The following is a 24,637-nucleotide window of genomic DNA, read 5'->3' as shown; positions in this document are numbered from 1 at the left end:
TTTAAGTTTTGACAGCTACATTTCTGGCCAAAATCGGATTAAAAAGATTTTCCCAAATCTCAATACCCCTTATGTACAAATCTCGTGTTTGTAGACTAAAAACTGACAGAGTAATTTGGTAGGGAAATGTAAATACACAGACACACACATACAGACAATTTCATATATATATATATATATATATATATATATATATATATATATATATATATATATACAAACAGTGTTGGTTGCATATGCCCATACATGTTTCAGCTGACTCCTAATGAAAGAATAACACTTAATCACACGAAAAAAAATGCATATATGTATATATATATATAGTAAAATATGTGTATATCTTTACAATTATTTAACTTTGTGTGTCTGTGTGTTTGTGAGTTTGTTCTCTATGCACTCAAAACTGGTTCGGTCAATTTTTATGAAATTGCAAATGAAGGTACTTTATGTGCCTGTCAGTGTTGTTAGATAGGTTTTATGTCGAAATGTCTTCGATAATATCGATAATCGAAAAAATCTGATGAAAGAAGAAATAGACGATTTAGACTAAAGTTAACAGCTTACATAGACTAACATCACAAGTGCATTCTAGAAGTTTTATTACCACACAAGTCGAAAGGCCCAACATATAAAATCAACAATAGATTCTTTGATATGACAGGGGCCCGTTCGAAATAAATGCTTCTGTTTAAAGCACAATTTCACAATGATACTTGCCTCTTACATTTAAAACTTTCATGCAAGCCATTATATATAAAAGTAATAGAATAAAATCAACAGTGGATTCTCTACAATGCAATGTAGACTACACTATATCATGATCTTGGTCACTGGGAGAGCTTTGTGAAGTTTCCTCCCGGTGCATCGCGATGAGTCCCCAATTAAACTAGGCGATACATCGATTTGATTGGAAAATGGGCTATTTCATTGATTTCGATTTCAATAAAAATATTGGTGTGTGATCATTATTTTAATGCGGGTAATGTCGGGTCATTCTGCTAATGTTTTATATATGTATGTATAGGATCCCCTCCTAAGGTAATAAATTTATTATAATAAATTTTCTTATATACATGCTAAAGGTAAGGGAGTATGTGCGCAACATTTACTTAAATGTATCTTGATGCAATGTTACACTAAGAGAACTTCTGTTAAACTGATTTTTAAGCATTTAAAAAATCAATATAGACATTAATTTATACATATTCCTCAGACTTAATTTTTGGAATATTTATAAAGTTTTAGGAACTATCATATGGGCACAAATTCTCATTTGAAGATTCAAATATTTAAGATTTTCATTAAATTTTATCCGTAGTCATTAAAAAATCATTAAGTTTAATTCCCTGAAGTGTAATATCTTCTTAATGTCCATTAAGCTTGGGTTATAATTTTTAGACATTGTGTAGTATAAAAATCATTTAATAGATTATTGGAATTGGAATAATTGTTTTAGATATAAAATTTAAACGTTGATTTTAATCTTCATAAAGAAGTGTGAAAACTTGTTTGAGGAAAAAAAAATTAACCGTTGTGCATCATAAAACGAGGGGGCATGCTGAGATCACCTTACTAAATGAAGTAATTGCCTAGATAAGCCCTTTTGAATAGATAGTTCGATAATCTACCTTCTGGGTGGTCGAATGGGAATGATTTACGAAACCAGATCCAAAATTTAAGGTCAAAAACAAATGTATTCAACGAGATAGCCAGGTAAACGGCAGTCAGATTGCCCAGGCAGTTATTCGGAGTTGGACGTCTCAGAATCAGTTTGATCTGCAGTCCTTCCAATTAAAATTGGACTTTACGACTCCAAGATAAATGAGTTATGTTATTGGTCATAGGGCTTGATTTGGCCAGAAAAAATCTTTTTCAACTGCACGGTTCCTATTTAATCTTAAAATGAGTAAAATTTAACAACCAAAATAATATTAAATCTCTATTAAGTTATTTTTACTATGGAGTTTGGATTTTCTTTAGTGAGTGCGTTTGGACTGAAGCAGACAACGATTTTGGACCAGCGCAAAAGGTGTGAGGATCACAGTCTGTGGAGTCAGGCCATACATGCGTTTGAATACGGCCATGACACTTACAAGGAAATAACTTGCAATGGTATGCATTCGCTTTCGTTTTGATTTTCAAAGACTTATATACCGATGCATCTATCTATCTATCCATCTATCTATCTATCTATCTATCTAACTACCTATATATATATATATATATATATATATATATATATATATATATATATATATATATATATATATATATATTTAAATAAGGGAGTAGTCACCAATAACGTGTATTTTTTAACATTATTTTATTATTCCGTGTCTTGGTTTTTCATTGAGAATTATATTTGGATCATTGTAATAATGTTTTTAAGTCATTGAAATCGTTTACGTACGTTTCAGACGGTCTCATGCGTCCTCGTCAGAAATTATTTTCAAATAAGAAGATGGTCCATAATAATCCAAAGGCAGAAATCCATGGAATAATTCACAAAAATGTGTACAAGGAAAAAAGAAAAGATTCTAATAATAGTAATAAAAGAAAAATAAGATATGCTTTTCACTCTACTTCCGAGACATAAATATAAATAAGATATTTTGTACATATATAAGATATTATATATATATATATATATATATATATATATATATATATATATATTATAAGGTAAAATTAAAAGCCAAGAACAATGCGAGATTTTTTTTTATATAGAGTAAAATTAAATGCAAACAAAAGAAATAAAGTTCTTTTTTGTTGTTGTTTGTTTTTTCTTTTTCACACAAATTTTAACTCTAAACAACAGTAATTTTTTTTTCTGTTGTATTCAATGGTGATATAAATCTACAACCTACATATATATATATATATATATATATATATATATATATATATATATATATATATATATATATACGGAGAGAGAGACAGAACAGACAAACACAGTGATAATCATTTTTTAAACAATCTGAACATTTTCAAATCTATTTTTATTTTACTTATATACGTATTAAAGACTAGAGCACTAATAAGCAGATTGTTTTAAAGCAGACCATCCTTTGTTGGTCTGAAGTTATTTACGTTTTGAAAAATATTTCAAAAGCAAGATTTTCCAGTTTCTCTTATAGATTTGACTGGAACTTAATTGCATGAACATTAATCTATTGCGGATTGCTTGACTGTACAACTACGTGACTCACTTCGAAGTCTCAACAAACCAACTTTAAAGATCTAGTGCGAATCAGGTATTATTCTTATATAATGTTAACTCAAGTTTTTTATTCAGTTTCCTTTGCATAATTATATTCCTCTATATTTGTATAAACCCACCAATACGAGATCGCTTCCACAGCAACTGAGAAAGTGGACCTGCTTGTACGGCGGTTTTCTCTTACTAGACATTAGACCCCTACAAACAGCCCATCCCAAATATTTTTTTGAACAGGAGCTATGATTTTATATCTTTAAATAATTCCTTCTCACATCCGTGATACCATAAAAAACTAAACGACCGCAAGGCGTGTGGACTTGATCTTATCTCTGCCATACAAATTAATAAATGTTCTACTGGGCTAGTCCCTTGTCTTCTTCAAACTCTGCAAGTATTCCCGAGCATTGCTTTCGTGATAGCTGGTAAATTGCCATGTTCGCCCACTGTTCAAGAATAATGACAGAAGAAACGACCAGATCACTTATCGTCTCATGAGTCTCTTGACCCTTTTCGATAAAATCTTTGTATCGTTAATCAATGAAGCACTAGTCCGTTATATTGTAAACGCTTTTTTTCCGAGCAAATATATGAATCTAGGCTAACACGTGCTACTGCATATATTTTAACCGTCATTTCTGAAAGAATATCCGTTGCACTGAATACAACGAGGGAAGTTAAAGCAGTATCGCAGTAAAGACTTTTACAAGGTCTGACATGAAGGGCTTCTCACGAAAATTAAATCTTATTTATGGAAGAAACTCAACAAAATTAGATTCTTCCTAGAGAAGAAAGAAATCATTGTTTCCCTCGATAGTCATCTTAATAACTTTATTATAATACAGAAGTGCCACAGGGCTCGATTCTGGGATCTTTATTATTTCTGATATTAATAAGTGACTTCCTTAATACAAGTATGTATCATATATTTGCTGATGACACTATAATCTATACCTTAAAAGGCTAAGAGAAATGTACATATATTAAAGCCAATGTCTGAAACCCATGAAAACAACTTTCATTCGGCAGTGGAATGCTGATTTAAGTTGATAGTAACATTTAATTCTATTAAAACTAAGTTTCACTCCTTTAATATCTGCAATAAACCTTCTCAACCAGATATTTTGATGACAAATAACACTAGACATCAGAGCATATCTTTAAAACTTGTCGCAGGCAACATTAATTAGAACAAACACATTGACGATATGCTTGTGTTTTGTTGTTTAAACGGACTATTATTCTCATCTTGATTGTTCTTAGCACAACGTTTCAGTCGCTGCAACCTGCGACCTTCTTCAGGTATTGAAAACATGCTTCTTTTCCTCTGAGGACTGTCTCTGCATTACAGGAATTCGAACCGTAGGTTTGAGAGTGGGTCCGTAGATCATAAAGAAGGTTCAATCTTTAGGGCTACTAAGATATTTTTAAAGATATTTTTAAACATGTTTTTAAAGATATTTTTAAAGATATCTGTAAAGAGATTAAGGATATTACCAAGGCTGCTGAAAGAAAAGTTGGTCCCCGTCTACCGCGTGAGAAAAGTACTAACGCCAGAGGGCATCCTAAAAAGCCACAATCTATGCGTAGAGTATTTTAACATTTACATGAGTTGAGTATCTGAGTCTTTCACTCTTACACAGAGTGCAAAAAAAAGAGTCTTGGACCTAATTAATCCAACACTGTCCGTCAAGCTCCAACCTCTGTCCCATCGCCGTCGTGTTGCATCCTTTCGCTTATTTTACAAGTATTTATACAGGATGTAATCAGATGACCTTGTCTCACCTCGACGTACATACTCATCACTAACCCGACAAGCAACACAACCCTAGTACTTATACTATTGATGGAACTAGGTGCTGGAAAGCCTTCTATTCTTATAGTTTCCTTCCTCGGGCTGTTGCACTTTAAAATTTTCTCACTGTTTCCATTTCTCTGACTTACTAACATGTAGAAGTTTAGTTGTGATGTGAACAGAAATATCGCTGCTCAACTCCTCACAGTTCCTTGCTAGATACAATCACAAATAATAGCCTATTCATCAAAGTGGCAAATGCAGTATGCGACATTAAAATGGCTATAAAACACTAGTAAATAGAGGTTTAAGACTAAAATACTGATATTGTTATTAATACACATAGTTTTACTAGCTGTTGCATTTTAACCTTATTTCATACACACAGAAAACAAAATATAAGTTCACAATTATTGTCATTCCTCATGTTCTCTGACGCGACTCCGTGTGATGCTTTGATACTGAATACATGAAACCTAATATCAAAGCTTTTTATTTATTTACCCTTCTGAAAACCACTAATAAACTCAAATTGATGGAAGACAGATAGGTTTTATTCGACTTAATCTTCGTTCTAAATCGCTTATCAATAGATTGAAGGCAGACAGGTATCGGTAATTAATGTTAAATAATATTTTCTCATCGTATCTCAATTTATAAATTTTACACGTTGCGGATTTCAAGAATACAATCGAATCTCTTTCTTAGTATGTCTTTGGGGCATGTGACATCGTATCCATTTCTATTTACTGCCCCACTCTAGTAATCTTAACTTTTAGTTCTGAAAGTTGACCCCGACTAGACTTCCTTTTCTTGATATTCTCAACTAACTGTTTTATATACTAGTGGAAATATTCGCTCTGTATTTAACACTAGTATTTATGCGATAACTTTTCTTTATCGGTCAGCAAATTCAGTTAAGTTGGTCAGATTTTTCTTATAGAAATAACTCAATACAAGGTATGAAGTCACTTGATGTAAAGAGCTAAAATAACTACTCCTTCAAAATCAGAAACTAGCTAACACTGTTAGATTTATAAAAACAGAATTTCTTCCACATTTGTCGGGAATCCTGATAATAGAACGCGATTACTAAAAGTCAAAATCGTTGTCTGTCTGTGTGTTTAAACTATAATGTAAGTTTCTGCTGTTACTGAATCAATGTGTACATTCACAGAGTCTCGTATATGAGTTCGTTATAATGTCTTTGATTTTTTTTTGTTATTTATAATCAACTAGCCCAAATCCGAAACAATATGCTTTTCAGAACACAGATAGATTCTTTCTGATTTTGTTTAGAATGTCGATTTATTTGGTTGGTGAAATTTAATTATTTGCTTTTGTTAGATTGGTTAAAATTTGGTTTGTATTTCTTTTCATTTCTATTGGTTGGGAAATTTTTATTTTTCTCACATTGTTTTTCTTCCTTGTTTGTATAGGTTGAAAATCATTTTCTCTTTCCTCGTTCCCTCTTGTTAAAACTTATTTGTTTCTGCATTTCTAATGGTTGAAATAGTTTTCTTTTTCCCTGATATGTTTGTAAAACATTGTTTCCATTTGCTCGTTATCATTGATTAAAATAGTTTGATTTAATAAATATTGAATTCTTTTTCTCTCTCCTTACCGCTCTCCAATGCATTATTTAACGTCCTTGTAAGGATTTAGAATCTTTTTTATTCATTTATTTTTCCCTTCCCATTCGTTTTTCACTTTATTGAATTACTGTTTGTGATTTATGATTTGTGTTTTGTTTATACGCGCCCAATTGAGTTTGATGTATTCATTTTTAATGCAACTTTATTTCGGTTCTCCATGCTCTCATCTATCTCTTGGCGTTATATATCCATTATTAATAAAAAAAATCGATTTTGTTTCGTATTACTTATAATGAATTCAGAGATATGTACTAGATTTCAAAATGGATTGTGTATTTTGTCTAGGCAGGAAAGAATTATTTGCGTGGCAATTGTAACTGTGGTAATCTATTCTGGGAATTATCTAACTCATACTAAAAAGATATGTAATGTTGATAAAAGCAATAATCTGAAGGGGTTAACTATCAACCAAGCTCTAACCTCTGCCCCATCGCCGAATTCTTGCATCTATGTAATTTTTCAGATAGCTTAACGGAATGTGCTCTGACGAAATCAAAGCACTTAAACCCTCTCGACGTAAATACACTCGACTAACCTAACAAGTAGCAGAATTTCTACCCTTATACTGGAGATATACCTAAATACCGGAACGTCCTCTACTTAAATAGTCTCTACCCATCGAACTGCTAGACTTTAGACTTCCTTTCCTCTTTCACCTGCTTTGTTTATTTGAAAAATAGTTGCAACGCGAGCTACTATTGAAGCAATACCATGACTTGCAAGTATTCTTCAAACATTTTTGGGCTTTATATGATCACAACCAATTCTTTTTCTTTTCTTTTTAAAGTTAAAAAATGTATTTTGTCTGATGAGTCAACGTGGTAAAACCCCGTATTGACACAATGATAACCTATTGCTGTTTCGTTACAAAATAGGACCCCTGCTTTTCTGACTGCACTAACATGCAGTATTTAAAGTGTAATATGACCGAATATCTCGTTGCTTAACTCCCTAACAAATTTCGTTTTAGATTTGGTTCGAAATAGTACCCCATTGTTCAAGTGGCACTGTGCTTTGTATGCAGTGAAATAACAGGGAAATACCGTTAGGTACCATAAAGCAGTATTTATTTATCAACATAATTTATCCAGCCAGGATGGCATCGCAGTGTTATGTTCTAGTAATTCTTTTAGTGTATCTCCTCTTCAAAAAAAAAAAAAAAGGAAAAAAATATATGCAACTACACGATGGAAACCGTGTTTATACCGGAATCAGAAAATAGTAAGAACGGTATAGAGAATATTCACAGAGTCTCTTAATTCTTTTTTTTTAAATGTGGGCCTATATTTCTATTTGTTATTATTAAATAAGTGTTATATTTACTAGTAATAATAATAGTATTTAGTTTTTCACTTAGATGTAAGTATAATCATATAAATATATTGTTTGTTTTTTCTAAATTTCCTTAAATTAGCTGAGTTTTTTTTAAAACCATTACTTGTGTCTGCATGTTTAGATAACGATTAGATAATGGAGGAGCTTTCACAGAATATTTCATACTTGATAGATCAGGTGCATAAAATTTATGTAAGGTTAATACTTATTTATGAAGCATGTGTCTACAAGTTGAGCAGATTTCTGAAAACGCGTGTAATAATAAAAGCAAGCTAGAGTAAACATTCAGTGTGTTTATTTGTTATAGTGAGTAGTAGGAGTGTGCATTTAATCTATGTATTGATGGGACCAGTCTTAAGATTAGATAGGCCGGTTAACTGAAGAGAAAAGTTGTCAGTGTGTTTATTTGTTGTAGGGGCTGAATCTAGTCTATGTATCGACGTAGGCAATCCCGTAGCATGATAAAAAAAGCCCGTGGGTGCGCCGTATATGGAGAAAAGATTAAAGTAGCACACCTGTCACCCCACTGACGTTGAGTTACCCCTCCTTTGCTGCCACCCGGACCGACTTTCTTAGATACGACATATATATATATATATATATATATATATATATATATATATATATATATATATATATATATATACACACATAAACCATTTAATCTTTTTTCACAGTTAAAATAAAATGATTGTCATCTAATGGTTTCAAATGCACTATTGAAAACTAAAAAAATACATTGTTTAGAGTGTTTTCTATTATTTTTTTATATGCTATAAAGTCTCGTTGTATATTTTAATGTAATGCATATGAACACATCCGAGTGCCGCGTAACAAGAATATGATTGGCTGATGGAAGCCATAAAAAGCGAATGTCTATGGAAGCCTGGAAGAGACGTCAAAAGATACGCCAAAAGCATATAGTTTAAGTATATTATCAACTACGACTAAAGCAGCCGTTCATTAAGACGACTAACAAGATTGTATTACTCAATTACTGTATCCAAGACCACTTAGTTACATGAAATAAAATTAGTCTCTTTTCTGAGGCATATGGATTTTTTTATGCGCTATACATTGTTCAACGAAAGTTATTTTTGTTCATTAATTGTTATGTTGTTTTATATCCTATTGTCTTGCAATAGTTCAATGTAAATCAGAAAACAATTGCATTCGAGAGTAAAATGTAATCTTGCTATGGTTCAATTTCGTGACAGTTTCTATAGAGATAAATCATATAAAATTATATTTCAATCTCTAAATGTAATGTGATATGTTTTTGTGTTCACATACAGAAATTGCTATTAATGAAAAAGATTTATTACAGAAAATCAATTTTGAACTTTTAGCAGTCTCGTACCTCTCGCTTCCATTATTTTGCTATTTAGCCCTTACATTCTGACAAATGGGGAAGAATTGCTGTTGTCTGAGTCAGAGCTTATAGAAAAAAATACTTATAGAATTTTCGTTTTTGATCTTAGCCCATTACATCAAGTGGCTTCATGAATTGTTTGAAGCCATTTCCATAAAACAAGAGAGTTTAGTAATTTATTAAAAAAAAAATCTAACAGAACAGTATTAGGTATGAAATGATTTGTTTAAACGTTTTACAAGTAGATTTTAAAGATAGTGTAAAAACTTAATATTCTATATCTTTATTTTATCATTTTAGATCGTATATATATCATTCCTACCGCACGTCGTGGACATTATTCGTATGGGGCCATCGTTGATGATACACACAGGTGTCACGGGAGATAAATAGAAGGAAAAACAGTTGGATTCAATAACATAGACATTTATTAGTTCCACGTAGACGAGGATAAACGAAACTTAATGTACATGTGATGCATAAACAACCAGAAAATGATTTTAGAACTGAGTATTAAACAAAGAACAGATTGCAATAAAGCACCTGTGTTTGAAGACAAGAGAAAGGAAGACATGTTCGAAGACGGAATATATGAGATTTGTATCCGATGGTTACAGCGTATAGAACATAATTATAATATAAGTCGAATTATTTGGATACTGCAGACTACTATTCTCATGTTGTTGTTTTTTTTTTTTTGTGTCGATGTAACCTCCGACATTTTTCAAGCGTATTCTGTAGAACTCAAGAATCTTTCCGTAACATTCTAGAATCTGGACGGAATTTCCAATTAAATCCCTTACTAACTCCACGGGGGTAGTATGCCCTTGTTCTGTCAGCCATAACTGGATAGAGGTCCTAAGTAATTCGCAAACGTATTATTTGGATTCTCTGAACTATTTTTCTCATCTTGAGTCTTATTTTCATGCCGTTTTCGCTCGATGCAGCTTCCAATTTCCTCTAGCAACTTTGGAACTCGAGAATTTTTCTGCCACACTTGGGAACTCTGGAACTCAGGAATCTTTCGGCCAAACGTGTGAACCTTGGAACTCGGGAATGTTTCTGACAAACTTGGGAACTCTGGAACTCGGGAATCTTTCTGTCAAACTTGGGACCTCTGGAACTCGGGGCTCTTTTTGTCAAACTTGGGAACTCTGGAACTCGGGAATCTTTCTGCTCAACTTGGGAACTCTGGAACTCGGGAATCTTTCTGTCTAACTTGGGAACTCTGGAACTCGGGAATCTTTCTGCCCAACTTGGGAACTCTGGAACTTGATAATCTTTCTTCCAAACTTGGTAATCTTTCTGCTAAACTTGAGAAATTTTCTGTCAAACTCTGGAATCAGCACTGGATTTCGAATGGAACCATCGATTCAATCCACGAATGCAGCATGCTCTCGCTCTGTGGGTTTAATCAAAGGTCAACTCCGTGAATTGAATAAAAGATCCCACTCGAAATTCCTTGCAGATTCCCGTGTTTGACACTAAAGATTACCAACTCTGTTTTCCCCAATTGTTGTTTTTCTCATTCAATTCATCTAAAGAAGATCGGAAGTTACATCGACTGAAACTTTGTGAACATAACATTCAAGATGAGAACAGTAGACTGAAGATTTTAAATAATATGAATAATCAATAATCATATCCAGATGACAGAAACGTAAAACAGCAAAATCGTTCGATTTTTCGATTAGTAACAGAGAATCGAGTCCAAAAAATGAGCCGTTCCATTGACGTTAAAATATTTACCGAATTTCCATTACTAACGATTACTATATTGTCCAATTGACTGCTAAGCACTCTTTAACCCTTATCCTCGAATGGCCTCTGGGCTTTGATAAGTGGTGATGCCTATGTAAAAGAAATGTGTGCATTGAAAATCAGACATGAAATTGAAAAATTAGACGCTATTTAGTTTCATCCCTTTCACAAAGGCAGTATTAAACCAAAGGCCAGCTTACAATATCCATAATACAAAGCTCAGTAAAAATGCCTTTGCGTAAAGGCAAAATAAAATTTCCTTAATCTAATATATAAAAGGCTATATGTCTTTCTGTCTCTATATTTTCAAATTCCATCTCCTCCGAAACTAAAATGATTGGCTTTTTTTACGGACCGTCTTTTTATGGGCCATTAGCCGGTTAAAATAGTTTTTACACGGTCAAAATGAGCCAAACTTGAAAGACCGTTATATATTTTGTACGTTTATTTTAAATTCTTAATTTTTATTCAGTTAATATCCGTGTCAGGTTGGTACAGTGGTAACGTCACCAGTTTTAAATGCAACAGTTTTATTTTTTATTCTTGCTGATAGCACCCAAATACTTTCTTTTTACTTTGGAAATCGCGACTCTATAATACTATATACGAAATCTAGACGAATAAAAATATATTGAAGTGTATTTTACGCCCGGGAACTCCCCCCCCCGCGCTAGTATATAATAAATTATCCTTTACTAATTGAGGACAGAATATATGGAGTGTAGTAACAGAGCAGGCACTACACTTTGCGTCATATAGAGATAAAGCGAGATTATAACGTCTCGCGTTGGCAAGCGACATCTCGTTGCTTCTGAAAATAAATATAAGAAAGATAACTCCAACACAATCACATAGTTCGAAAAAAACACAAAAAATACTTTAATGTTTAATATCGCAAAATCATCCGCTCTGTCTTTTCTTTCTCTCTCTCTCTATCTCTCTCTCACACACACACACACACACACACACACACACACACACACACACACATACACACACACATATATATATATATATATATATATATATATATGTGTATATATATATATATATATATATATATATATATATATACAGGGTGTCCGTAAAGTTACTCTACAGTCTTATTGTTTTATTGTATTATATTTGTATTAATAGTTAATATTTATTTTTTTACAGGTTTATTTAATCAAGCATAGTAACTTTACGGACACCCTGTATATATATATATATATATATATATATATATATATATATATATGTATATATATATATATATATATATATATATATATTAACAAAACCAAAACTTCAAAGAAAGAATTGATAGCAACCAAAAGTGTATTTCATTGTTACTTATAATTGTTTCAAGACTAATTGGACAAATTCAAAAATTATTGCGTTTTCGAATAACCAACCTCTCTTCAGACTTATTGAATAAAAAACACTTTAACAATAGAACAATATGTAAAGACTTAAAGGAAGTAAAACATGCGAAAACATTTATCTCGAACGCATCTTCATCAGGAGCTTATTTTTTTTAATCTTTTTGGTTTGAAATTTATTGGTATATGAAGATTTACTGAATTATACAAACCCGGTAAAATTCGGTATATCACAAACAAGTCATATATATATATATATGTATGTATATATATATATATATATATATATGTATATATATATGTATATATATATATATATATAGAGAGAGAGAGAAATAAAAAGAAACAAACCGTATTATGTGTTCATCAACGTTTCGTCTTTATTTCGAGACTTCCTAAAGACGAAATGAACACATAATACGGTTTGTTCCTTTTTATTTCTCTATTTTGTCGGAATACTATTTCCATTATATATATATACATATATATATATATATATATATATATATATATACATATATATATATATATACATATATATATACATATATATATATATATACATATATATATACATATATATATACATATATATATATATATATATATATATATATATATATATATATATATATATATATATATATCGCAGTGGATTAGGGCGCTGGACTGAAATACATAAGGTCCAAGGTTCGAATCCTACCAACACTCAAGCTACGCTGCAGAGGAGTAGGGCTCCGAAACACGCGTGTCCGTAGATTACTGTTTTTAAAAATTATAAATAAATAAATAATACGTCCAAATAAAATTGGGCGACTTTCTAAGAAAAACACCGGTTCTCCGAGGCAGAGACATAAATATTACGATCGTTTAAAAAATCAAAACAAAAACTACTTATACAGATGAACGATAAAAACGAAGCAGTAAATTGTCTATGACAGCATAGCGCACTGGATTAGGGAGCTGGACTGAAATAGATAAGGTCCAAGTTCGAATCCTATCAACACTCAACCTACGTTGGAGAGGAGGAGGGCTCCGAAACACGCGTGTCCGTAGATTACAGTTTTTAAAAATAATAAATAAATAATACGTCCAAATAAAATTGGTTCGCCTTTCTAAGAAAAACACCGGTTCTTCGAGGCGGAGACATAAACATTACGATCGTTTAAAAAATCAAAACAAAAACTATATATATATATATATATATATATATATATATATATATATATATATATATATATATATATACTTCCATATTAAGCTTTTGTTTTATGTTTTTATTATTTCCCTCATTCAATTAAAACGTGTAAGTTGAAAGTTAGCAAGTAAAAAAACATATTTTATCGACAATTTCTACTCATTTGTTTAATGAGCGAGGAAAAGGAAAAATGAACATGTCTGACTGTTATATTATTGATTGCGTTTGAAATTAGCGGTTTGAGATTCATGCATATATTATTTCTCTCTTTTGGTTGTTGCTGGTCGATTGCCCATCTGATTGTCAAGGATCCTAGGAAATTGAAAAAAATATTAATAGTTTACTTACGTTTATAGATATAAAAAAGATATTCAAACTATTTGTGTAAAACAGATATCGGTTTATTGCCATGTAAAGTGTTGTACTACTAGATATGTAACTATATAAGGAGAGAGAGAGAGAGAGAGAGAAAGAGAAAGAAAGAGAAACAGAGAGTCGCTTCTCACAAAATGACCAGATACTTAAAAAAAAAAGAAGCTGATTAAGAGGTCATCAGCACACAGATCGCTTTGACTGATATTTTTCTCCTCTTGATGAACAGTGTTTCAGTGAATTGAAGCACATAGTCTCACAAGAAAGTACTATAGAAAGCTCCACTCTCTCCAATTATTCACTTCAATTTTGCGGCTGCCATTACGCAAACGCAGAGTGCATTCTAACTATTCGTCCGTAAAAAGTTAAGTACAAATAGAAAAAAAATTATAGGAGATAAAAATAATTGTAAGAGTAAAATTGTCATATCCAAATAAGAAAACAGCATATCGAAGTGACCGCAGAAATTAGGAACTCGCTATTTCTGAAATTTTATAATAATATGGTAACTAATAGAAAATCAACAATTTCTCCTCGATTGACCTACCAAGAAGGCTAAACTGCTTGCCAGGTGGTGAATCTTTAACTTCATCTTCGATCTCACAAATAACAATCTCCCAAATTTCCCTTCGCAGACTAAAGTCACAGTCGAAGATATGAATATAAACCCTAATCCTTTCTCATCTTCGTGACATTTTTAAACAATCTAACCTCTCCAATGCGTGCGGATCTGATCAGATCCTTGCCATACTAATTAAAGAATTCTCAGCTTAGCTAACCGCTGTTTTATCAAAACTCTTCTACAAATGCATAGCGGAGTCTGACTCGCCGGATAGCAGGAATATTGCCTCTGTCCTACCAATAGTCAGGACTTCTGTCAAAAGAACTTGCACGCTTAATTATCGCCCTATTAGTTTCCTTTCCATCTACGCTAAACTAGTTGAGGTGTTAATCAATCAAACACTAGTCCACTATCTTGTAAATGGTAAGCTACTTTCTGACAACCGTATTATGAGCAACTTGACGAGATGGTAAATCTCATTAACGCACTATAGTTTTCGTTCCTTTCATAGAAAAACAGACGATTTAATTTCGCTTATTTAGAGGCTATATTTATTCATCGAAAAATTTTAGAAAAATTCTGAAAAATCTGCGTTAAGACTGAAAATATATATGAGATGTAAGAGAATTAAAGGTCATCCAGTTGGTCTTTTTCCTAAACTAGTTCCAAACACCAAAATACCACATTCACTCTTTGGAACAAATTATTTAAAACATTCCAAATTGTTTTGGATTAATCCTTTAAGTACTAAATATCGCGTTCATATTATAACTGTTTGTTTTGTTAATATTTCAGGGAAATTGAGCATTAAGTATTCTAGTTAATTCTATACGGTTATGTTTCTTTTTCGTTGATTTGTTAGTTTTATATCCTGATTAGAAACCGTTATGGTGTTTCACATACATATTTTTGCAACTAACTTGTGTCCACTTTTTGTTTATGTGTATCATCTTGATGAGCGACTTAATTATTTAATTTGATGTTATTTTCGTAGATTTGGATTTTCACTAACGATGCTATATAACTGCCAGTGAATGCAATTACGCAAATATGTCTACAGCTTAATGATCGACAATCTATTTATTACATAGAAAACGAAGCAGTCCAAATTTTATGTGAACGCAATTTCCTTCCCTGCAAATACATTTAATTCAATGTTGCATATACATCGACCATTACACAACGGAAAATTAGCAAAACATATAAGGTAATAAGTACGCGTTTCACTGAGAGTTATTTAATAATGTGGCTGTATCTACCAAGTATTGGCCAGAATGTTTTGTGTTTCATTTTTGTTTCGCTATTTTTTTTTTAACTATGGCGTGAAATTAAATTTTTAAAGTTAAATTATATTATGATGGTAAAGTTTGGCTACTAAATTATTAATTGAAGCAAATTATTATATAACTATTACCAAATTGTGTTTATTTACTCACGTTCACCCCGAACAAGGCATATCGCAATTTGGACGTAAAGGGCTAGTACTTGAGACCATGCCTAGGAAAGTTATACAAGATGCTTGTTTACGTTACATTTACATTTCTGCATATCATTGCTATCAGGGAAGCAGGTAGCAGAAAGGGAGTTCAAAAGTTAAACTGTTCAAAAGAAGAAACTATCTGAGTAGAAATCTTTCTGGCATTTAGGGATCTAAACAGTGAATGGGTGTGATGTTATTGCTAAGCGTCGAGGGGGGACTAGTGCAACAAGTTCATCAGGGTACATTTTATTAAAATACTTGCTAAACAGCACAGTGATGAAGCATTGATATGATGGGACAGGGGTTGGAGCTTAGTTGACAAAGTGGGACCTATTAGATTAAGGACTCTTTTTGAGACCCTATCCAGGAGAAAGAGGGAGAGAGAGAGAGAGAGAGAGAGAGACTAGTGGCAGATGTACCAGCAGAGATGTCGCAGCACTACTTCATGCAAGGGCGAATGGTGGTATTGTAGAGGCACAAGATACTCTCATGCGCGAGTAGTCTTCAAGTACGATAGAGGGAACCCGCCTTCTATGTAGCAGCCTTGTCAATGCCCTCAGTGTCTGCTTCAATGGTGACAGTGTTAAAATTTCTTAAAATCGAAACAAAAACAAAAAAAAAACAGCGAAAACAAATTTGGGAGGACGGTAGGCTCAAACCGTGGCTACCGAGAGTAAGGAAGGCCGATGCACACTACAACGTGACGTCATTATCAGATCCACTTGTAGGTATATGGTCTAGGCCATCAGCAGCAGTTTCGTCTACTTTTCAGTTTGCTAACATGACTTATTCTTGCGTTGTTCCAAATTGCGGTGGAAATTATCCAAAAGGCCTTAAAGTACATATATGTTATTTTCCTAAAGAACAGGAACAACTCTCTATTTGGGTACGTACCATTAGAAGGGAAAATTTTATTCCAACCAAATATAGTAAAGTAAGTAATGTTATTTGCTAGTAATTAAACGTGTATTTGATTAGAACTGTATTCAAGTACTGTCATAACGTTTGATAACATTGTTAATATAAATTAAAGTATTTTCATAACCTTTGATAACATTGTTAATATGAATTAAAGAAACAATACCATTTATTTAGCAAATATTATGTTGATATTTTTAACTGTTTATTTTCTTATAAGGCTACAAAGTCTATCAGGAAGGTTGAAAATATAATTTAATTTTGTTTTAGTTTTTAAAATTATCAACAAATAATTTTTACATGAGAATAACTGTCAAAATGTATTTTTAATAATGAATAAAACCTTTCATTGAGTATTTCTAAATATTTTAAATTTATATATTTTTTCTAAAATCAGTTTGAAAATTATTCACCACGCGGCCGACTGTTATATATTAAAATTGATTGTTTCTTTTAAGAATTATAAACAAATAATTTTTACATGAGAATATTTGTCAAAAATATTTCTTTTTTAAAATTTATTTACTCTCCTCCCCACGAGGGCACAGTTAGACACAAGGTCGGTTTTACCGTGGGAAAATCTAGCTCTCCAAAAGGGGGCACTCTGGATAGGAACAAAAATAAATAAAAAATTGTCTCAGTCATGAAGGATTTCTCCTCCACTGACCGAGGACAGAACAAATGAAATGTAGCAGCAGAACAGATACTTCACTGTGATTATTATTATTATTGTAAATGTTTGTTTACTATTTTTTCTTAGATTTTAACAATAATTTACATTATGGCATGCAGTGTTTCTTTAATTATGTTTTTAGGTATGTGAACATCATTTTCGGCCTGAGGATGTAATAAAGGAGAAGTCAAGATTCGATGATAAAACGTTGTGAAATAGACACGCAAGATGAGAACATTAGTCCGAATAATCTCTAAAGTTCCAAAAACTAACATTCAACCCATGTGATTTTTGCACTAGTAATTTTTATTGTTTGTTTGTATTTAAATTATTTATTTGATTTCAATTTATTGTTTGTTTGTATTTAAATTATTTATTTGATTTCAATTTATTGTTCGTTTGTATTTAAATTATTTATTTGATTTCAATTTTTTTGTATTTTATCGTGTGTTTCCATTCTTAAAATTATTTATCGTCTGTTTTCATTTTTAAAATTATTCATCATTGGTGTTTAATATGTTATTTAATTCTTTGTTTCCTAAATTCATAATTCAGTTTTATCAGTATTAAATTGTATGTTTCTTTAAAATTACTTAATTTTACATAAATAATATTTATATTTTATATTAAATAAAGTTCAGTTTCAGTATTAATCGAACAGTTTTTAAAAGTGTTTTATTGCTCTTTTTCAACGAAATGAAATATTTTTACGACGTCGTTTCGTAAATGTTAGATATTATCATCTTGGTAGCATACAAAAGGTTATAAGAATGAGTGAGCAAGCCGAGAAGCAGCAGGAAAAAAGCCTTTGCCGGACATACAGAAAAAAATGCACACCCACACACAAACACAGACCCATTTTCCTTTATATATATATAGATTAACAAAAAAGAAAAATTAAGAAAATGAAAATATCTGATTTGCTTAAGAAGAAATCGAAATTGGTTATGATGGAATTTATTTCGTAATCAGATCATATTTTTAATCTGATTGTTTAAAGGTTGATTATAGTATCGTGCAATACGACATTGTCTTGCCAATAAATACTCCATTAAAAGTAATAAAAAATAATGTGTAATAAACACAGAAAGGAGGAATATCGATACACAGACACACGGGAAGTTTTACACAATTGTATTAATATAGAAATACAATCGTTCACAGCTTCAATTATTATTATTATTATTATTATTATTATTATTATTATTATTATTATTTCTAAAAAAAACTGGCAGATTATAGAATTTTCAGTAGCCTGGGACATGAATGTGAGAGAGAAGGAGAATGAGAAGTGGAGTAATTATGCTCCATTGGCCTTGGAGATAAGGCGTATACACGGAGTTAAAACACAAATAATCCTGGTCGTTGTTGGTACACTAGATGTAGTATCAATTCGTCTGGAAGGACAATTGAAAAAACTACAAATCCCCGATGTTTTAGGCGGCCTTCAGACCTCTGCTATTGTAGGTACCATAAACATCCTGAGGAAAACCCTTGATCTTTGAAGCTCCTGGTTTGAAGCTGGGATTGATAGAAATCCTCTGGAAATTAATCCCATCCCTTTCCAGAGAGACGTTCATGAACGAAATCAGAATTATTATTATTATTATTATTATTATTATTATTATTATTATTATTATTATTATTATTTCTTCTCTAAGAGTACTCACACAAGTAATCATCAAAGATTGCTCACTGACAATAAACGGTGATACTCCATGGAGTCTGGATAACAACAAATATCCCCAGAGGCCGGTACTCTTCACCTTTTTCGATTACCTTAGTAAATGAATTTGCGTTTATGACCATTTGTTTTCACTGCAATATGCTTCCCCAAGGTCAAGTCTATTTTGCAAAAGTCCAGTGGGTGTCTGATTGGCGCTTTCATTTTCTGATCTTTCTTCTTCTTTCTCCTTTGATTAGTTAGTATGGTACAAATTGATGCTATCAAATTTTCTTTTGTCTCTATAAATCTGTAACATGCATCGAATCGAACAAACATCTAAGCTACAGAACACTTCGTGCATCATCGTTTATGTCATATACATTAGCGCATGCGCACTTTAGACCGTAAATAACGGAGAAAAAATAGAATAATATGCATGTATTTATACATACATGCGCGGCTGCTCGTCTTTAGTTCTTTGGATCATTACTTTTCCATGTGTGGACAGCAATCCTCTAGTGGTCTCTGGTTAACTTACGACGCATCCACTTATTATTGAAAACACAATAGCGACTTGCGAAGTTTTCAATGTTTTATTTAGAATGAGTGTTTATTCTTAGGGGGAGAGGCCACGTAAATAATAATTTATTTGTTTAGTTTTCTTATCTTTATGCCAACACAGGGGCAGATTTTCTAGGCAACATTCGCTTAGATCAAGCATTGTCAGACGCATCTTGTCGGCCTCGCTTTCCAACTCGGAGTACGTTTTAAAAATTCTTTTGTTTTTCTTATTGACGCCGTGACGTAATCACCCCTTCGTATCGTCGTATTGTCATATCACCCCCCCTACATTTCTATCGTGTTTTGTTTAGGGAGATAACTTTTATCCCACACTTAAATCACGCTACCTGCAGTTAGGTATATTTGTTGTTACTTGCTAGATTACACTGTGTACTAAGGATTACCAAATAAAAACTAGCACACACAAGCTAGCGACTGAGTGTGCTGGCGTATGGTGCATTTATCTGACAAAAAAGCAAAGAATTGTAAACAGAGAGAGACTGTCTTGAAAATAAGTTTCTATTTTCGTACTCTGTGTCTTTGCTGCTTGCTCCTCTCTCCATTTATTAATATCTATTAACTGTTATTTTTAATTATCTTTTTTTATTACAGCATAATCCGATTGACATACCGGCCAGATCTAGTTAATTTTCTAATATTAGGAGCTGTATGTGTTCAGGCAACTAGATATGTATAAAACCTTAAAGAGATGAACGCTTCTGCCTTGTACAAATCTAAATAAACCTTTGGCAAGATTTGCAAAGATATTTGTTTTGTAATAAAGTGAATGTTCTCTATATGCATGTTTTTTGTAGAAACAAAATATTGTGTCGCTATGTATACGCCAAAAGACATTATATAAACAATATTGAAGCGTTAATATGAAATACTAGTGATGTTTGCAAATAAGAAAACTAGTTTAACGTATAAAAATATGTGTACTTATAAACAAAAACAATAAACGGGAATTTCTAGGTATTGCTTTTAAAAAAACAAAACAGAAATATCGGCATAGAAACTCACAATCACAGACATCCTATTTTATATGTTCATACAGTTTGTTAAAATAGCGGAATTTGTATATTAATACACATATACACACATACTCATATATATATACATATATATATATATAGAGAGAGAGAGAGAGAGAGAAAGAGAGCGAGAGAAATGTTAGTTGCATAGTTTTATGTTCTTAGATGCAAATCCGCTAGAACTTATATGTTTATCGAAAAATGCTCATTGAACAAACATGGTAATTACCTTGCATTTATTAATACACACGTTATTGGCTACATATGTGCATATGTTTCTGCTATTATTCATTTGCCCGTCTTTTTACTTTCTTGCCCATTTTCCCCTCTGTTTCCTATATATTACTTTTTGTACTTCACCTGTTCTTTTTCTTTGGTATAATTGAATAAACATTCTTATGAAAATGAATGAATCATTTTGAGTTTGGTATTAATAAAGACGAGGCCTGATAACGCAGTTTCTCTGAACGAAATCACAGCAGAAACATCTATGTGCATATGTAACGAAAAATGTCTGTATAAAAATGTTATATATATATATAATTATATATATATATGTGTGTGTGTGAGGGGATCTATGCGTGTGTAGGTGTGTCTGACAAACGTTAAAAACAGTTACAACTAAATGTTTCAATTTCATTTCTCGCGGTCAATGATGCTCGAACGGATTTGGTCCTTTCTAATGGATCCAGAGATGGCTTCGTTGCACCGGTTGGAATCTCTCGACCGGTGTTAATCGTGACACCTTGCACTGATCATTCCCGAAAGGATGACACTCCTAATATCTGTAGGAATTAAACAATTATTATAGTAAATAATTTATATATATATATATATATATATATATATATATATATATATATTTTAAATAAAATGGTAGGCGGAAGTTTCTCGAGAGCTCTTTCGGTTATCATCTCTTCAGGAGCAAATCGATAGCAATCTAAATAGTACTGTGACGAAAATAAAGAGTTCTATAGGGGAAATTATTTAATGTGCCAACGTACGGGGGCATTAATTAAATTTATTTACGTTTAAAAAAAACGATTAAAAATGTTGGCACAACGAGGGAGAAAAAAAAAAAGCGGGAGAAAAAATTCAAAGTTCCCCAAAGAGAAACAATGCGTTAGATGTTTCCTTTTGCCGGCACAAAGAAGGTTGACGCACCGCGATAGAGACGGCCTCCAAAATCTTTAAATGGTTTTTGGAGTCCGCTCTATGTAGCACCTCGAACCAATCTATTTTATATCTATCGGCACAGCACGGGTTGTCAACCAAATGCTGGCCAATAGCAGAGTCCAAGGCTGCAGAAGGAGGGAGACCTCCGAACCCCATCCTCCCTTGTCTGATCTTCGATGGGACATGCTGGTTTATACGAGTCAAAAGGTGCAAGGATGTTCGCCCAACATAACCAGCATCGCACTGGCATTTAAACTGATATACAATATTACTATTTTGGATGTAAGGTAAACTATCCTTACGGAAAGACGGAAAAGCAGGTCTCGTAGTATATACCACACGCAAGGTCACCGAATTGAAGCAATCGTAAATACTTCTTCGAATCTGTTTTGAAATTATATTACTCCCCTCCCCTATCCACGGTAATTTCAAATAAACCGGGCATTTCAAGGGTCCAAACTTTTTAGGGAATTTAAAATTCGCAACCTTTTTGAAAATACAATCATCAATAAGGTCAACAGGATAAGCATTCCACGGATTTCGTACACATTAAAATGAGTTCAATAAGAATCTCTTTAGAAAACCGTGGAGCAGTCAGGCGACCATCATATAAAGCCTTGGACTCTGCTATTGGCCAGCATTTGGTTGACAACCCGTGCTGTGCCGATAGATATAAAATAGATTGGTTCGAGGTGCTACATAGAGCGGACTCCAAAAACCATTTAAAGATTTTGGAGGCCGTCTCTATCGCGGTGCGTCAACCTTCTTTGTGCCGGCAAAAGGAAACATCTAACGCATTGTTTCTCTTTGGGGAACTTTGAATTTTTTCTCCCGCTTTTTTTTTTTTCTCCCTCGTTGTGCCAACATTTTTAATCGTTTTTTTTAAACGTAAATAAATTTAATTAATGCCCCCGTACGTTGGCACATTAAATAAGTTCCCTTATAGAACTCTTTATTTTCGTCACAGTACTATTTAGATTGCTATCGATTTGCTCCTGAAGAGATGATAGCCGAAAGAGCTCTCGAGAAACTTCCGCCTACCATTTTATTTAAAACTATATATAAATTCTGTACCTCTAAACATTTATTTAAATATATATATATATATATATATATATATATATATATATATATATATATATATATATATATATATATATATATATTAGTAGCCTGGCAAGGCAACAGGTGAGGTAACTAAGCAAGAAAAATAAGCAAAATTAATCCTAAAGCAACAAAACTGAAACTAGTCTGCCAGGATACTATATATACAAATGTAGGCAAATTTGGCCATATATTATTGATTTAAAAATATAGTTTTTTTTACTAATCGTCAAGGCTCAAAAGAGAGTCGCAAACCTGATAGGTCCTGAACTGGCATCTAAGCTTCAGCCTCTGTCCCATCGACGAAATGTTGCTTCCCTCTGCCTTTTCTACAAGTATTTTAGTGGTGAATGCTCTGACGAACTGCAATCACTTGTGCCCCCACGACGTGAGGACCCTCGACAAACCCGACAGGCTGCTAAATCCCACCCCCACACTGTAGAGATCCCTAGATGTAAAAGATCTTTTTACTCCAATAGTTTCTTCCCCAGAACCGCTAGACTCTGGAATTCCATTCTAGGTCCCTGCTTCACCAACAGTACTGACGTGAAGAAGTTCAAGTGTAACATGAACCGACACCTTGCTGCCCAAATCCCTACATAGTACCCCAGTAGTTGTTGCCCCTGATAGTAGCCCCCTACACCAAAGTGGCAATTTGCCTTGTTTGGGTTGAAAATGTAATAAAAAAAAAAAATTAAATTTTAAATTAATACTATTAAATTTTAAATTAATACCATTAATACCACACAGAATTTGCAGGCCTTTTGGAGAATATCATAATTTATACTCTCCAAAAGGCCTGCAAATTTGTATGCAGTTTATTCCCACAGAACTAAACATATGAGCATTCCAATATTTAGTGTGGCTACGAGTATATATATATATATATATATATATATATATATATATATATATATATATATATATAAGATTGTGTGAATTTTATTTATTTTTTTATTAGCAATTAAGTTCTTTATTTCGCTCCTTGAGCGATTTCTCTTATTATAAGAAAGGAGTTATTTGTCCTTTGTTTACATTTTTCTTCGCCCAAATCTTAGGACGTTTTTCTTTTACTTTTTATTATTTAAATATTAATTATTAATTAATAATTACTACGTGCATAAATGTAAGCCATCTATATTCATGCATGATATACTGGTGAGGAGTAGACTGCAAAACATGCATGTATGTAGATGACTTACTTTTATTCACGTAGTTATTATTCATTAATAATTAATATTTAAATAATATATATATATAGAGAGAGAGAGACAGAGACAGAGATAGAGACAGAGACGAAGACAGACAAACAGACAGACAGAAGGAGACATAGATATACTGCCTTTGTTGGCAATTTTTTAAGTTCCAAATGTCATCGACTTCTGATCAGA

The sequence above is a fragment of the Euprymna scolopes genome, chromosome 17 (assembly GCF_053919585.1).
Source record: "Euprymna scolopes isolate OS-2025 chromosome 17, ASM5391958v1, whole genome shotgun sequence".
NCBI classification, from domain to species: Eukaryota; Metazoa; Mollusca; class Cephalopoda; order Sepiida; family Sepiolidae; genus Euprymna; species Euprymna scolopes.
Note: the sequence above shows the minus strand (reverse complement) of the source record.